Below are 13047 nucleotides of genomic sequence, written 5' to 3'. Positions count from 1 at the left end.
GAAATCCGCCTGCCTCTGCCTCCCAAGTGCTGGGATTAAAGGCGTGCGCCACCACCGCCCGGCCTAAGCAGAGTTCTTAAACAATAAATAAAATTGGCTAAGAAATACCCAAAAACTGTTTATCATCATTAACAACTAGAGAAATGCTTACAGAAACAACTTTAAGATTTTCTCTTACCCCTGTAAGAATGCCAAGATCAACAAAACAACTCACAACAAATGCTAGAGAAGATGTGGAAAAAGGAAACCCTTATTCACTGTTGGTGGGGTTGCAAACTAGCCCAGATACTCTGGAAATCAGTTTGAAGAACCCTCAAAAAGCTAAAACTAATCTACCATATGACCAAGCTATAGCATTCCCTGGCACATGCCCAAAGGACTCGACATCCTACTTCACAGATCCTTGCTCAGCCGTGTTCACTGAAGTTCTAGTCACAATATCTAGAAAATGGAAACAACCTAAATGTCCTCCACCTGACAAACGTTTAATGAAAATGTAGATCATATAACCCATTGAGAACTAACTATCCAGCTGCAAAGAAAATAAAATCTGCAGATATGTGCAGATATGCAGATAAAGAAAATGTATCTTTGTAATAGACAAGAAGCTTCGACCATTACAGAACATGGATCACAGTGCAGAGCTATTGAGTCCAACTCTGAGTGACTCCATAGCTCCTACCACGTAACGCCCGCACCTGAGGCTCAGGGCTCATTGAAGAAGAGAAGTGCAAAGGTTCTAAAAAGTCAGGAGAATGGGAATTTTGCTTTGAGATGGTCTCTCAGGACGCTCCACCCTCCATGTCTCACTAACATGGCAGTCTAAACAGAACCTGAGCAGGGACAACACCAACAGACATGCTAATGCTGACATGGAAAAGCCCTGTAAGGCTCAACCTAGACTAGGAACTACAGGCAGCAACAGAGTGCTGAGAGTGGGAGGCACAGCCTTCCCCAGGGAAGGACACACCAACTGATTCTTCCATACCAAACAGTTAGCCCTGAAAACATATATACAAACAATATTCTATGGACTAAGCAGGGTGGGGGTGTGTGTGTGGGTATGTGTGTGTGTGGTGCACGCACAATAGGGAACAAAGCTATGAATTTGACAGAAAGGAGGTACATGGGAGGATCTGGAGGGAGGAAAGGGAATCGGGAAATGATAGAATCTAAGTATTTTTAAAAATTATAATTAAAAAGAAGACAAGATCTATTCAAGCTTAAGCTTGTTAGTATTGTCTTTGGAAGAGGGAATGAGCTGAAAGAAAATAAGATCTGATCTATATTTTCTGAAGAATTAGAAAAGAGAGTAATAAAGAAACCCATTCAGTGTTTCAGTGTTCTAATAAACCTATTCCTTTGTTTTTCAAGACACCAGAATTAAGAACACAAGCACTTCCCAATGTTGGATATCAACATTAAAGTCAGCCATGAACGAACTCACCTATGTGAGAACTGTGAAGTAGATAAAGTTAGCAAATATTCAACTAGCAGAAGGGTGAGAAGAATGTGGCCAGAGAGATTGGGAGCAGGGGGTGTGGGGCCAGAGGTTGAATAGCTGAGCAGCAGAGCCTTCCCTGAAGTCATTATCACAGAAGGAATGGTGAGGGATACATTAAACTTTGGATTGGGCATCAATAAAACAGAGAAAACCACAAGTAGAGATAAAATGAAATCAAAGAATTATTCAATTAACCTGCATAGACAGGAAAAGAGAGGAAAACAGATAGCAATAGAAATAGAAAACAAATAGCAAGACAGTGCCCACATTAAAAACTACATGTAATTTAAAGGCACCAGTGAAAAGAAAGTGTTATGTTGAACAAACAGGCAAGAGCCAACTTTAGGCTATGTACTGGAAACAAAAGCCAAGGCTCAGCTGACTCAGGCAAAGCAGAAGTGGTGGTCTCCAGGTAACTGAAGCTGCCAGCCACTGAGGCATGGAAATCAGCACCAAGATCAGCTTAGCTGCACAAACAGGTTACTTCAAGGTAAAACTGTCTGATTACATTATGGAGATGGAGGCAAAAAAAAAAAAAAAAAAAATACAGTCAGAAGCAAATAACAACAACAAAAAAGTCTGTTTCTAAGAAAGAACACAGTTTACTTTACCATTTGCCTTCATGGTTATGAGATAAACTCAACTCTGCTACAAATGAATACACTAGTCCAGTGGTTCTCAACCTGTGGGCCGGGACCCCTTTGGGAGCTAAGGTCACATATCAAATATTTACATCAAGGTTTATAACAGTAGCAAAATTACAGTTATGAAGTAGCAACAAAAATAACGTTGTGGCTGGGAGTCAGCACAGCATGAGGAACTGTACCCTTCCTAACTGCTCTAATCTAAAACCTTCTGAGAGCAGCACTATTGAGAGCTACATGTCTTCAAGGGGACAAGAGAGACACAGCTGTCGTCCTTCCCCTTGCCATTTCTAGCACTAGACCTGAAAAAAAAAATTCCAGGGCTTCTCCAAATTCATAGGAGCAAAAATGTCAACAATGAATATCACAATTATAAAAAATAAATATAAATAAATATAAATATAAATTTATAAATTTATTTACTCCACTGGACTAGTGTATTCATTTGTAGCAGAGTTGAGTTTATCTCATAACCGTGAAGGCAAATGGTAAAGTGAACTGTGTTGTTCCTAAGAAACCGGCATTTTTTTTTTATTGTATTTATTTATCTCTGAGGGAGATAGCAGTCTCTGAGGATGGGATAGATATTAAGTCAGAACCAGATGTTCTCACTGATCAAGACCCCAGTTTTGTACAGGAGAATTCCTTATCTTAGAAAACACCTACAGCAGCCCTTACATAAGTTTCTTCTTGTCCTTCTACTGAGAATTATCAAACTCCTGCAAGTAGAAATGAAGGTGCTGGTGCTCATTTAAACAGGCTGAAATTTCAGCAGCAGCCAGACAGGGGTGTCATAGGCAAGCAAGCGGATGTACAGAGGGCCGCTATATGAATAGGACATCTATCACTGCTTTATTCCTTTCCCACCTCCATCATCTACCACATTAGTAACATGGCTCTGCTGTGGCTGTCTTCAGCATAGACAGAAATGTCATGGTAGTCATAGGAAGGGCTATGATTACCTGGGTATGGCATATCCAGTAGACAATTTTCATAATTATATTTTAATTTAATAATTTAAGCTAAAGCCTTTAAATATGTCAAGTTCCCATTTCACACAGTAGGAGGCATTTCTTACTGAGTTTTTGCTTTCCCTTATAGAACTTAATTTTAACAGTACAGTATTTCTTTTACGACTTCTAAAATATCTACACTCTAAAAATCAATATCATCCAGTGTTATCTGAACTTTCAACACAGCCCAAAAATGTCTACATGTGTGCTTTTCTCTTCTAGGATTTTTAAAGCTAAAAATCATAGCCAAAACTCAAATGACAGCACCATGTTGTATAAATTACTAAAAAGTAACATGAAGACACATATAAACTGATGCATTTTCTTTGCTTTATTCTTCTTCAGAAAAACGTACTCTTTGTAAAACAAAAAAAAAAGCATGGAAATTATTTTTATGCTCTTGAGAAGATGTGAAAAGTTTACAACCATGGCTGTAACTTGTTTCTCTTGGATCTAAACACATACCCATTGGCTTTAGAAAAACGCTTGGGCAGGAATCTTGTATGTCCCTAAGTGATACTTCCTGGAGGTTTCAATGCTGGAGGAAGACTGTAGCAACCTTTAGCTGAAACCAGCACAGACCTGATATGCAATGGGTAAGGAAAGGAGCATTTGATGAATGTATAAGCTGCTGCATATAATCATGGAGTAAAGGCTACTACGAGCTCCCCACTCTAAAGAAAGCACAGCAAGACAGTGCAGAGGCACACCTGCCTCTCCATCCAGGCTAGTTGCTGGACGTCCTCTGGATTTCTACCACTGACCATGTTGTCATGTCTTAAGTCTTACCAGTGTCTTGTGAGCTCAGCAGCTGTCTTCTTGAGGTTGAATCTCTCAGCCCAGCATGTGGAAAAAATGGACATGAAAGTGCTTTGTACTGAACGGCAGCAATTATCAAAGTCAGCTCCTCATCTGGGCATCCCAACTTCCCATCATTTCTCTCCAGGAATTTACTGCTAGAGACTTGACTCAAGTTCTCTTTAAAGTAAGTAACATAAAAAACAAAGAACGAATGATATTGCAGTAATGCCAAGGCTATTGATAAAACTTCAAGGATTTTTACCTAAAATTATAGGTAGGTTATATGTGTGTGCGTGTGTGAGTGTGTGTGTGTGAGTGTGTGAGTGGGGGGGTGTGGGTGTGGTTGTGTATGTGCACATGTGTGTGTTAAAGGAAATTAAGCCACTTGATCTGACAATGCTCCCCACAAAAATCCCAGCATGAGACACCTCCTTTCCAATGGTTGGTCAGGGAAGTCCACAGGGACCCCACAGTATACAGATTACGATATAGTCTTGGTTCTCTCCCAGGGGTTGAGAGTGGCCCCTTTAACTGAAGATAACACACAATGAGGGGACAAGACTGAGATGACTCCAGCTAGATCTGACCTAAAGCCCCCCTCTCAAGTCTGAATTCCTGGGCACCTGAAGAGAGTTCTATGCAGGCTGCCAAGGGAGAAAGCAATTAATAGTTCCTCCCCGCTGTCTTCCACAGCCCCTCCACAGTCCTTTAACTCCAGCCACACCAACTTCTGCAACAAGAAATACATCTCCATGCTCCCATGTGCATTAATGCAAACCTTCATCTTAGGTCTACACTGTCCAATTCTCATGACTACACTTAAAAGCAAACAAACCAACAAAAAATCCAACATGACCTTCCAGATCAAAGACTGAAAATAGGCACTACGTGACCAAATCCAGCAATGTATCTATTACTGATTTTTCAGTCACAGAATATATACAATGACACTTGGGCCTGAGTGGAACCCAAAAGTTAATTGTGAGTTGATGGTACATATACAAATAACAAAAGCTATGAAACAGAAATCTAGATGACAAACCACACCAGCTAAATCCACCACTAGCAGAATAACAGTAGGATTTCAGATTGTGTACTAAAACAGCCTAAGTATAACACAACTTGTTTTCAAAATGACCCTGAGCTACAGCATGATGCTTGAAGCAAATCTGCCCCTTCCATGCAGCAAAGCTCTCTCACCTAGTCACCCACACCCTATGAACCACACATCCACTGACAGTACAGAATGTGAAGGGGCCGTGCAAAGGGGCAGGGCAGAATGGCGGGCCTAACAATGGTAGTCACCACTGACTTGGGAGAGAAAGCAGCAGAACCAGAGGAACCAACAGCCCTGTGTTCTGGAAGGTAAGACATTCCCTCCAGATGCAGCAGATCAAAGAAAGCTGCAAGATTTGCCCTGGAGAACTGAGGGCTGGTATGTGTGTACTGAGGTGTACACACACACACACACACACACACACACACACACACACAGGTAACTTCCCCCTTCTCCTACTTGTATAAACCTTTCCTCCTTCATGATCAACACTAATCTGATGAATACATATTCAAGTAGTATGGTATGGAAATAACTGGGAACCATATCATATCTTCCCTGCCAATCCTTTCCTATTCTCCTTGGTAATTTCAGTTTGACCAGCTAGAATAAACTAAATGGTAAAGTTTACCTCTGCTTTTTCTGTTCTGTTTCTATATATAAAGTTAAGCATCCTTGCTCTATCCCAAAGTAAGGAAATAAGGAAATTCAGGTCACTTTTCTCTTCCACTGGCCCCAAGAATCTTTAAGTTCCCTCATTCAGTGACTGATTTATCAACTTGGACCCCAAATTATGCAAGAAAATCCATAAAAAAGAAATTTAAATTTTGTCATGGAGTTGATTTTAACAGGATCTGTCTATACCAATTTTATATTTACCTTTTAAAGAAACAGATGGACTATCATGACATGGGGGCTTGAAATCACCACAAACTGGCACAGCTGATACCCTGATAGACAAACACTGTTAACCACAAAGTCCAAATAACAAGATCACAATTGAACCAGCCCTTGAAAATCTGCAAGTTAAAGCTGTGTAATCGGATCTCTATTTCAATGGTTCCTTAACAGGAAGGACCTGCTCTACTTCTATGATCTCAGAAAACATCTAGAATGGTAGCCTATCACTTTCTGTGTCACAACTGTAATCAATTAACATATATACCTGCTACTAATGAAGGTAATGTTTCCAGACACAAGCTCTACCATATAACAGTCTGTAGAGCACAGATTTTTTTTTCTTGCCCTGTTCTGTCAAAGGAAAGTAAGTTTAAAAAGAGAATGCTGTTGTGTGAATACACACATACATACCTACAAACCAAAGACTAGGAATGTTTAATCAAAATGCTAGCTGCTAATTCCAGAAATATGGGCACTGGGAAAGTGTGTTGTACTGTATTTTTCTATTACCAAGTTTCCTGTACATAATATAATATGTGCTGATACTTAATAAGAAAAAAGATGCTCGCCAGGTAAGAATGCTTGCCACTAAATCTGATGTACTGGTCCAACATGGTAAGAGAGACAACGCCCACAGACTATCCTCACATGCACAGACATACACACAATAAATAAGGTAAATGGAATAATAACTTACACATAATTTAAAACCCTTGACAGTACACAGGGGGCTCTTCCCTTTGCTTTCCTCCCACTGAGAGTTTTACAGGCAATAAAAAGAAGATTAAGGTCCCATCCTTATACCAAATGGTACTATTCCGTGTGCAGGAGATTTATCTGAACACAGAGGTGCATTTGTGATGTGTTCTCTGAGCTTGCAGGCATACAAACTGCTGGACTCTAAACAACCAAGGCTTCCAGACACTGTTACACCAGGGGACTTTCAAAAGTCTGGTTTCAGCTGGATTCAAAAGAACGAAAGGAATTTCCTGCATTTTATCAAGGCAATTTCCCAGCAGATTTTTGCTTCTAATTCTTTTGAATACAAGGGTTAAGACCACTTGGCAAATAAATCTAGAGATATTTAAAGAGCAATACATATCAACATGAGCTGAGAGTCCTTCTCAGAAGCCATTCTAACTGTGAGGTTGGCCACAGAGTCAACCATGTGTGGTCACATTCAAGTGCAGAAGAAATCATCTGCTTTGCGGCCACACAGGAACATGCAACACACATCTCCCAGGATCAAGAAAAAGCCTGTCTTTGTTTTGCTATCATATGACAAGAGTTTTTGTTTAATTTTCTCTATAACTCCATTACAATACCAACCACAATGCATGCACGATTTAATGACATACATTTCGGAACTGCAAAATGGCATCTGTAGAATGTCTCAAGGGAATAACAAGGGCACTTCTTTAGCCTGACAAAGAGCACTGTTTCCACTAAAAAACAGGGCTGTTGACTTTTGAAGGGAAAAACCAGTAAAAATTTATAAAGCAGAACTAAAAATGAAGAATAAGAGTCTACAGAGAGAAATTAAAACTACTAGGGCACAAATTTCCTTCACTTCAACATGGAACAGAGTTTAATTAAAAAAAAACAAAACACTTTTTAACTGCAAATGTGAAACTTACAAAGAAAAACTGTAACAACAACTTCAAAATAAAAGTTATCAGTGGAAATATTTTTTTTTCTCATCAACAGTGTGTGAGAGTCCCAGTCATGAGGAGCAACTACAGCAGCTTCCCAGGACATTGACTTCCTCATGACCACTTCATGCAAACTCAGTCAATGCTTCCCTCTACAGCTAAGGACACTAGGTGTCAGGAGACCAAGTTTTAATTCTCAAATCCTTCACTTCCCAGTTAGCACACTGACTTTCCAACATGAACAAGGAGGAACATTCGTGTGAATTAGAGACAACTCATTTTCAAAAGTGGCACAGGAGCATCCCTAAAACAGCACTAAAAATGTAGCTAAACTAATGAGACTGGAGTTGATAGAGAAATCAACATACACTAACTCAGTCAACCGAGTAACATTTTCAAAATCCTATTATGAGAGTTGCTTTAGAAATGAATCAGGAAGGCTGGTAGACCCTTAGTGGTAAAGCACACGCCTCACACACCAAGCACAGGGACCCTGGAGTGCATCCCCCGACACAACAAAAAAGCAAAAGCAAACTAAGAAATGGGTTGGGGAAGAAACACGAGTGCCAGAAATGGGAACCCAAATAAGAACATGTCTGCACACAGGGCACGGGGAAGAAGCACAGTGGGGAGACTAAATCACTCTCCTGTGTGTGTTCAGTGCCCCAAAATGCTCTTTCATGGCTTGAGAGAAAAGCTTCAATCACAACTGTCAATAGACTAATGGACAAGAGTCACCCACAACTGTAAACTGTTCCACCTCTGTTTCATACAACTTACTAGTTAGCCCTACTTCCAATCTTTCCAGAATATTGCTTCTCAACCAGTTTTCCTCAATTCCAGTTCTGATGGAATCATTTGTATCCAGAAAACCTCAGTGATTAGTCACAGAGAGCAAGTGGAGTTCTTCACCTGGAATGAAGAGGCCTGTAAGATGCTGGCTTGACCACCCTTTCTGACCTCATTTCTCCCAGGCTGAATGCTATACCTGAGCTGAGGAAAGCCACTTAGCCCCAAGACTCAACCCCAGGCAAGATTCAGAAAGCAGACAGCAGAACTGAGCACCAGCCATCACCATCATCACTGAGTGGAGTCCCTGCCACCCACCTTTCACCCCACCCTTCCCCTCCTCTGGGGTCCCAACTGTTCTCTCTACCTCTCAGAGCTTCTGATGTACAAATTATGCTTAAAGATGGATTTTTTTAAAAAGTGGGGGCAAATGGAGGAAATGCAGTAGACCTCCATTTTCAAGCAGTTCTGGCAATTATGATCTTATTTTTCTGATATCCAAGATAGGCATGTAATGATCCCATAGTTGTATTATTAAGTAAACAAGCACTCTAATGGCACATGCATTTTGTCTCATTTTCATGAAAAATTTTGTGTCGTCTCTTATACTGTGCATTAAGACATATGAGGAATGGCAGGTATGGATGATGGTTTGCATGTGTAAGCTAAGCATTCTGGAAGTGTAGGCAAGGCAATCAGAGTTCGAAATCAGCCTCAGTTATACAGCAGGTTCAAGACCAGCCTAGACTATGGAGAGAACCTCCCCCCCCAAAAAAAAGAAACAGCAGTTGGGGAAGGAAGGAAGGGAGCAGGTGTCAACTCTAAGAAAAGCAAGAGGAAAGAGGCAGTCTCTGAGATGAACCCTAGAACGGACCAGAGTACAGGCCCTTCTGAGTAACAAAAGCAATCCAAACCATCCCAAAGCACTTCTAACTATCAAAGAATTGGAGAATCTTGGATCTAAGTATGTGAGAGGTCAGCTTTTTAAATGTTCTGAGAAAGGCAGAATGTCCCCACCCCAGGCGATGGATATTTGCCAATTGTTCCTCTTTGCATGAAGTGTGCTAAAAGGTAGTGTTGAACTGTGTTTCTGAATAAACTTACCCTCACTCCCTATCACCTCAGATGAAGCTCATTTCTTCTCCTGAGTACAGGACAGTGCCTGGTATGGCTATACCATTGTAACACCAGCCTTCAGGGAGCTGGAGGCAGGACAGGCTGACCTAAGCTACATAGTAGGGCCTTTAAAAATGGATGGATGGATGGATGGATGGGCAGATGGATGAAAGATGGCAGGTACTTTTCCAAACTACAAGAATGCTGAGGCTCCCTCATCGATGTGCAATACTGGCTGTCAGAGCAGAGAGGGAGGCTTGTTTCTTACAGGTTCAAGTTGGTATCAACCTTTATTCTACTTGATCAGGTTCTGCACAGGCACCTCAGGGAAGGCTGTGTTCTTGGTGGGTATGGGCCAAACATGGCAAGCTCCCCCAAGTATAAAACGGAATCAATCCCTTTGGGTCTACCAATCACCTGGACACGGGGCTACTTCAAGAGAGCAGGTTTTACCTTAAGCCATGCTAGAGGTGGAGGAATAAGTAGCTCTTTGCTAAGACAATGTACCGTCCTTCCCAGAATCCCCTCTTATTTCCCAGGGTACTTAAAGAGCCACAGCCATGCAGCCTGGCAAGCTGGCTGCCTCTCTGCGTCACTCAGAAAGTCAGCCTCGCACTCTTCTGCTAGCTCTTTTCTAAGCATGTGTTCTTCACACTGGCTTCCTTCTGTCCTTTTCTAAGCTGCCCTTCCTGCCCTCTGGCTACTTGTCTGCCATGTGACCAACCTCCATACCATCCTAATTCAAACAGCATGGCTTCCTTTTCTCCATCTTCTACACACAGAAGCGTCAAACTTTAGTTTGCTGCCCTACAGTTCTCTTTTAAATCCTATTAAAACTGTCCTCAAACTTTGTAGAGTCTGTTTTGCAACTAGGGACCCAAAGAAGGGACCCAAATTTCCCTAATACAAAATCTTATCAAAGGTAAAAGGTGCTTGGGAAAGTGGAGGTACTCATTCTGGAAAGCAGTTACAACTATCACAATGGAGCCACCATTAGACTCTTCTGGATCCCTCAAATATAACATGCAGTGGCAACACAGAACATCTAGGACACTGCTAAATAAATCTTCTAGAAAACCTAGTCAGCCTAATGACCTGAAAACCAAACTAGCACAGTGCCTCAGCCAGCGGTGCAGCTGGCTCAGCACTAGCTAGATACCTCCTCAGGCTGCAACACAAAATAACCCTCTGAGACCAAGTTCAGATGTACATCTGCTCTACAAGAATGACACCATCAAAAACACATGCTGCTCACTACCCAACAAGACATCAGTCACAGCATCCCGGAAAAGCACAACTTACATTATCAGTGATGGAGTCCTAAGAGTGCTGGGAGCCCATGCCTGCCGTCCAGGTCTGCAGTCACTGCCACCACCTTACTCACCAGCCCTGTACAACCCAAGGACACCTGGATTAGGATAAACCCTTAAGCAGCAGTGCTGACACAATTCAGTCCCAGTGCTTAAGTCAGAGGCAGCAGAGCTCCAGGCCAGGAATAGTGCACTAACACTAGACCCCAAAGATAAACACAAGCATCTCTAAGAAGCAGTGTTTCCTTTCAGTCATAAAATTAATTCCTGAGGTAGTTTACCTGTTTCTCCAGCCAAACAGAAAATATTCCCAAATGTCTTAGAGAGTATACACAACTACTAAATATAATAAGTCAACAAACAAAAGATAATCAAGAGATGAGATCACTCTGGCAACAGAGTTTTGCACCAAAAACAAAAATAAAACAAAAATATTACTATTCCCTTTCCCTTTTTAAAGAACAAAGCATACTTGTGTACTTAGACACATCACACACATGGCCGCGTCCATGATGTGTCACAGCTGCTTATGGAATCAGTCATACCTGCTACATATCCTGACACCTCATGGTCAATAAGTGGGGTACAAAGGCCTCCAATATCTACTTTAACAAGAAGCAACGTAGGGGTGTCACAATCAATCAAAAGGAAGACTCTTTACAGTGAAAACAAAAGGTTTGGCTTAGAGGACATACACATCTACCATCAGCTATCTATAGTGAATAATAAACAAAAACTATTCAAGAGAAATGAGAGAACTTAAGTACATTATAAGAAACACAGTGTGCTGCCACAGGGGAAAAATAATTTTTTAGTTGTTTTCCCTACCATAACCAACCACTTGGCCTGCTGGAGATTGCCTACGTGCTGCTTGCATTTTGATGCTAATTCTGCTACCTCAAGAGGGGCTGCCCCAAGGAGGAGTAGATGATGGACACAGTTGATCTCACTGAACCTTCTCCCCATTCTGACTGGTCAAATAAAGGATGCAGCCGATGACTGAGCAGTGGAAGGGCAGCTGGGATGGGAGATCTCAGAAAGATGGAAGAAGAGGAGGTGGGAGGAAGATGGAGCAGAACCACGTGGTCTGGTGAAGCCACAAGTAGCACAGGGTCTCAAAGGTGGGGAATAAATTAGGATAGTGATAGATCTGCCCAATCTATATTATTATATATTATATTATAAACATAACTGGCGATGTTTTTTTTACACAGGCTTATGGGGGTAAGAAATTACTACAACATTGGCCAATTTGTTATATTTCTCTAATACCTAAACTGTCATCTCTAGAGAACTTTCCATACCCATCCCAATCACTTTTTAAATCTTGCAGGAAATTTTATATCAACCTTGCCAAGTGACAACTAGACTTAGACTCACCCTGATATCTGGCTGTCTTTATTTTTCCATCTTATTATTCTTGCTCTCTCCCTCCCTACAAATAGGTACAGTGATTCATCTTCCTCACCCCTACTGATGAAGAGTTTCAAGACTAAATATCTCCAACCTCCTTCCTCGCTGCAATGGCTCTCAGAGAAGGGCGGCCATGCTTGCTGGGTCCTTCCTACAGGACCAGTACCCAGGGTAGCTAAGGCAGAGTGACTCAACAGGGGTCAGAGTAGCCTGCACCAGTTCCAGGCCACAGATACTGACTCATAAAATAAAGCAAGAGACTGGATGCTTCCCCACCTGTTTTCAGATACACCTCCACATCTGACCAATGTGTGGCTTAGCTCATATAAAGTCCTGAAGACTTACACTGACTTCAGAGAATCAGTGAGTTTGAAGCCATAATAAAACTGCACCTTGAACCAAAACACAAGAGTCAAACATGCCAGACTTGCTTCTTCCTCAGAGATACTCCTTAGTCACCAAGGCCAGCCTAAACCCAAGAGACTGTTTCCTCGTGTGGTCCCAAAGTGTCAGAACATAGTAAGACATGGAAAGAAGCCCCTGATGGCCTCCTGCTAGGAAGAAGGGAGAGGAATAGAGAGACGTGGAACAAGAGAACATCCTTGTTCTTGAGTGGAAAACCTTACATGGTTAACAGTGCTGAGTCAAATTCAAGCTAAGAGCAGAGTAAATAGCAGAAGAATATGTGTGAACAACAGCCAAAGGAATTAGAAAGCTATAAATTCTTATAGGAATTCAGTAATATATAGGCAACTATATTCTAGAGTAAAAAAAATAGGTGAGATGTGAATGACTTCATCAAAACATTGGGTTTTTTTGTTTTGTTTTTTGGGTTTTTTTTTTTTTTT

At 41.4% G+C, this 13047-nt stretch overlaps 1 protein-coding gene across 16 annotated transcripts in view; it reads right to left on the bottom strand.

Moving 5' to 3' along the window:
* Nucleotides 1-13047, bottom strand: part of Epb41l2 (erythrocyte membrane protein band 4.1 like 2) — a 177774-nt gene that overhangs the window by 104560 nt on the left and 60167 nt on the right. For 2 of the 16 annotated variants that reach the window (XM_031380624.1, XM_031380633.1), the window contains exon 2: nucleotides 10779-10865. The exons of the other annotated variants lie outside the window; for them this stretch is intronic. The gene's annotated coding sequence lies outside the window, so the exon portion shown is untranslated. The remainder of the gene's footprint in view (nucleotides 1-10778; nucleotides 10866-13047) is intronic. 16 annotated transcript variants of the gene reach the window in all.

This window comes from Mastomys coucha, unplaced genomic scaffold, assembly GCF_008632895.1.
Source record: "Mastomys coucha isolate ucsf_1 unplaced genomic scaffold, UCSF_Mcou_1 pScaffold2, whole genome shotgun sequence".
Classification (NCBI taxonomy): domain Eukaryota; kingdom Metazoa; phylum Chordata; class Mammalia; order Rodentia; family Muridae; genus Mastomys; species Mastomys coucha.
The sequence above is the reverse complement of the archived record's forward strand: the minus strand, read 5'-3'. Positions and strand labels throughout refer to the sequence as shown.